Source organism: Schistocerca serialis, chromosome 4, assembly GCF_023864345.2.
Source record: "Schistocerca serialis cubense isolate TAMUIC-IGC-003099 chromosome 4, iqSchSeri2.2, whole genome shotgun sequence".
Classification (NCBI taxonomy): Eukaryota; Metazoa; Arthropoda; class Insecta; order Orthoptera; family Acrididae; genus Schistocerca; species Schistocerca serialis.
This window is the reverse complement of record NC_064641.1, coordinates 413,865,129-413,870,128: the sequence shown is the minus strand read 5'-3', so window position 1 is coordinate 413,870,128 and position 5,000 is coordinate 413,865,129. Positions and strand designations below refer to the sequence as shown.

The window sequence follows — 5,000 nt, the reverse complement described above, 5'->3', positions numbered from 1 at the left end:
GACCGATTGGTTTTGATCTAATAAAAGCGTCCCTTCCATCTCTGGTCGGGACTCTGTTTGCATGTATTAGCTCTAGAATTACCACAGTTATCCAAGTAACGTGGGTACGATCTAAGGAACCATAACTGATTTAATGAGCCATTCGCGGTTTCACCTTAATGCGGCTTGTACTGAGACATGCATGGCTTAATCTTTGAGACAAGCATATGACTACTGGCAGGATCAACCAGGGAGCTGCGTCAACTAGAGCTGAGCAGCCGGCCGCCCGGGAGTGTGTCCCGGGGGCCCGCGCGAACACGCAAGCGTCCGCTCAATTATTCTGCAAACAGGAGGAGGCTGAGCTCCCCTGCACAACACACCTCGAAACCCTCTCAGGTCCCGGCGGCGCGCAGCGCCGTCCTAAGTACTTGGTCGGGTTCGAGAGAGGCGCAATCGCCCGGAGTTAGGCGAGTAGACGCTTTAGGTGCGACCACCCGTGCTCCCAACTGAGCTTGCCGCTGCCGACAGAGGCCCGGGAGCGTGCTGTCGTGGCATTGCCGGCGGGAGACAACACGCGCCACCTACGGTGACCGGCAGCTCCAACGCCAGCGCCACAGAAGGACAAAAGCCCCACTTGGGTGCCGAAGCGAACTCTCCCAGCACAGCGCACGCGCCAACACGTCCGCACAGCTGCGATACAAACCACCTGCGAGAACCGCTGGGGCGACCGAGCAGCAGACGGCGTCGCGGCGCCGAGCGCCGGGCGGCGGCGCATCCTCAGCGCACACAGTCCTCAATCGGACCAGCACACTGCAGATGGCCACCGCGCTTCGCACCGGGCCCGCGAGGACCTACTTTGGCCGCAAGGCGCCGCGAGCAGGGGGCGCCGGCGCGCAGCTGCGCCGCCTGCCGCGTCCGTCGGCCGGCGCGCCTGCCACTGGCCGCCCCCACCAGCCGGCTGTAGCGCGTGCGCCCACGCACCGCGCTGCCAGCACGCCGGGCGGCCCCCCCTCACCGGCCGGGGACGGTCCCACCCAGCCACCGCCGCGTATCGCCTCACACCCAGATCCCCTTTCACGTTCGTGGGCATGGTGGGTCCCCTTTCACGTTCGTGGGCATGGTGGGTATCCATGAAACAACCGGTTAATAGCTCGACCGATCGTCGCCAACACTGATTCACCTCTAGCGAGAACAACCGCACCACAACGGGTTACCAGTTGTTCATTTGCGTAACGTCACCAGCAAACGTAGACGTCCATCGCCATTTGCAACGAGTATTGCATGCCTGTGTCAGGTGTCACAACACACTACGTCTGCCCACATAGACGCAACAACATGTGCACGCCTAGAGAACACGTGGAAGGTAGCCCCCGTACGTATGCGGTGTCCATTGCGCGAACGACTGTCAGCCGGCCTCTGCAGCATGTCGCAGATGTGGAACGCGGTGCAACATGCTATCACAGTGTGTGAGAAGAGACGACTACGTCCGAATACACGCTCCACTACATCAACAGACTGCTCATGCTGATCGCCATCCAGGGCATCCGTTCCTCCCACACGTCTGAATGGCGTACCACACTGCAATCCAGCTCCTAAAGGGAGACGACACGTAGCTGCGTCCACAATATTTGGACTGTATGGTCCGCCGTTGCTAGGCGCAGTCGTCGTACGGTCACACATGTGCCACGATGTATCATTCAGTACATACGGACCAATGTGCAGCACAGTTTGTGGGTTTTGCGTACATCCGCGGACAGGTGACAGGCCGTACCACAACGTAGGCTGAGTACGTCGGCATGCGAAGGGCATTGAACATGCAAACTTCTCAACGACCAGCTTGCGAAGGCAGGGGGGAAGGGGGGGGGCATGTACGTCCTGCTGCTATCCACATTACAGTGTATAGCAGGAGCATGTGGAAAGTCAGCAACACTTGCAAGGTGTTTAACATGACGCGATACACAGGGGACCGGGCAGTGCGAATAGCGAACTATATTGCGAGGGTTGCGGTTAGGCAACACTACACTAATTTAACGAGTTGCATAACAATTACAGAGCAGGTTCAGCGACAACGTGCGTCAGGTTAAGGCGCAATATAGGTTAGGTTGAGGCGCAATATGGGTTACGTTAAGGCACAAATTAGGTTACGTTAAGGCACAAATTAGGTTACGTTAAGGCACAAATTGGGTTACGTTAAGGCACAAATTGGGTTACGTTAAGGCACAAATTGGGTTACGTTAAGGCACAACATGGGTTACGTTAAGGCACAACATGGGTTACGTTAAGGCACAACATGGGTTACGTTAAGGCACAACATGGGTTACGTTAAGGCACAACATGGGTTACGTTAAGGCACAACATGGGTTACGTTAAGGCACAACATGGGTTACGTTAAGGCACAACATGGGTTACGTTAAGGCACAACATGGGTTACGTTAAGGCACAACATGGGTTACGTTAAGGCACAACATGGGTTACGTTAAGGCACAACATGGGTTACGTTAAGGCACAACATGGGTTAGGTTAAGGCACAACATGGGTTAGGTTAAGGCACAACGTAAGTTAGGTTAAGGCACAACGTAAGTTAGGTTAAGGCACAACGTAAGTTAGGTTAAGGCACAACGTAGGTTAGGTTAAGGCACAACGTAGGTTAGGTTAAGGCACAACGTAGGTTAGGTTAAGGCACAACGTAGGTTAGGTTAAGGCACAACGTAGGTTAGGTTAAGGCACAACGTAGGTTAGGTTAAGGCACAACGTAGGTTAGGTTAAGGCACAACGTAGGTTAGGTTAAGGCACAACGTAGGTTAGGTTAAGGCACAACGTAGGTTAGGTTAAGGCACAACGTAGGTTAGGTTAAGGCACAACGTAGGTTAGGTTAAGGCACAACGTAGGTTAGGTTAAGGCACAACGTAGGTTAGGTTAAGGCACAACGTAGGTTAGGTTAAGGCACAACGTAGGTTAGGTTAAGGCACAACGTAGGTTAGGTTAAGGCACAACGTAGGTTAGGTTAAGGCACAACGTAGGTTAGGTTAAGGCACAACGTAGGTTAGGTTAAGGCACAACGTAGGTTAGGTTAAGGCACAACGTAGGTTAGGTTAAGGCACAACGTAGGTTAGGTTAAGGCACAACGTAGGTTAGGTTAAGGCACAACGTAGGTTAGGTTAAGGCACAACGTAGGTTAGGTTAAGGCACAACGTAGGTTAGGTTAAGGCACAACGTAGGTTAGGTTAAGGCACAACGTAGGTTAGGTTAAGGCACAACGTAGGTTAGGTTAAGGCACAACGTAGGTTAGGTTAAGGCACAACGTAGGTTAGGTTAAGGCACAACGTAGGTTAGGTTAAGGCACAACGTAGGTTAGGTTAAGGTACAACATAGGTTAGGTTAAGGTACAACATAGGTTAGGTTAAGGTACAACGTAGGTTAGGTTAAGGCGCAATGTCGGTTAGGTTAAGGTACGATATAGCTTAGGTTAAGGTACACATTGTTGTAGGGAAAGGTGTATTTGGGAGGGGGGGGCGGCGGCAGGTTCGTTGATAGTGATTATCGTAAGTGCATGCCTGCGGGATCATCCGATTTGTCACGTCAGGATGCACTTGTGGCTCATGACAGGCGGCGCTCCGATTCCAAGGTTGTGGCAGATCTGTGTCTTTCATTCCTGCCATTGTTTGTGTACTGTGACAGGAGGCAGTATGGTGATGTTGGGTGCACCCCTGTGTAGGACATGTGTGGGTGTTCGTGGCTTAGCTGAGCAATGGCGGATGTCGGAAGGGTGGGATATTCTGTTTTCTGGGTGGACCTCCCGGTCTGGTTATGATAGTGTGGATTGTGTAATGTGGCGGAGAGGATGCACCGGATGTTCTTCCATGCTGGTGGTTAGATATTGTGTGTGTGCCTGTTAGAGGCAGAGAGTAGTGTGTGATAGTGTCTGGCTGACGTGTGGTTCTCATTGTGTGCAGAGTCTTTCAGCATGTATAGGGACGGTTGTATATATTATCTGTATTCTGATGGCTCTGCATTTATTACTAATCAGTGCCGTGTATACGGTTACTCTGGTTCCAGTCGAAACTGTTCTATCTCTGTACATTAGTGACACTGCGGCTCCACTATGTTGCTGCCCCTGTCGGCCGTTTCCCCCAGTGTATGGCTAGTGATTATCAGCAATCAGTCTATTAGTCAATACCGGTAGTGTGACGACTTCAAATGTCCGGGATGGGGGAAGCTAAACCCTTCCCGTGGGTCAGGGCCTAGAAAGACTCTTCCCACGCAGGAGGCTCGGACTGTCGTTACTCTTCCGAGAAATATATTTGCCCAGCGTTTTTTGCGACTGCGAGTGCAACGCCAGGAGGCTCCGACTGTCGTTACTGTTCCGAGATATATATTTGCCCAACGTTTTTTGCGACTGCGAGTGCAACGCCCACGGGTACCGACATGGATGGGGCGCTTCCTAGCTGATCGCTCGGCATGGGAATCAGTACAGTGAGCAATGCGATCGCGTCTGTAGCTTGTACGTGGTACAGCTCGCAGCTCATGTATAGGGACAGCGGGAATGTCGCATATTGGACATAACTCTTCATGAAACGCAAGTTATAGGTGTGGATTGCACATTACGAGTGCGGGAAACTTCCGCCGTTCATCCGCTGGCGTTGCGAGTTTGGCGGTTGGGGTGGGGCACGAGCGGGTGCGGGTGGTGTGATTGCCGGTCCACGACGTTGTGCGGCAGAGGCACTGGCGTTTGGGTGCTGTGGTCGACACAGGCTGCATGCTTTGTGGGTGGCGTCGAAAGATGGGCACTGTGGGCCCATCGATGTCTTAGTCGGCTTGGCGTCCCATAGATGGCGGTATCGTCGTTGCAGGAGCTCATGCTGAGGGAGACCTACAGATGGCGGTATGTTTTGTGGTGCGCTCGACATGGCGGACCTAGTGTTGTCAGATTCGCATAGATGGCGATACTGTTTTGCCAGCATGGTTGGCGTAGTTCCGTCGGATCCCTGTAGATGGAGGTGTCGAATGTTTACTGTGGACAT

At 53.0% G+C, this 5,000-nt stretch overlaps 1 non-coding gene across 1 annotated transcript in view; it reads right to left on the bottom strand.

Moving 5' to 3' along the window:
• Positions 1-233, bottom strand: part of LOC126476871 (small subunit ribosomal RNA) — a 1,909-nt gene extending 1,676 nt beyond the window's left edge. Inside the window, exon 1 of the ribosomal RNA XR_007587305.1 lies at positions 1-233. This exon is cut by the window's left edge and continues 1,676 nt beyond it. This is a non-coding gene — a ribosomal RNA (small subunit ribosomal RNA).
• Positions 234-5,000: the final 4,767 nt, after the last annotated feature.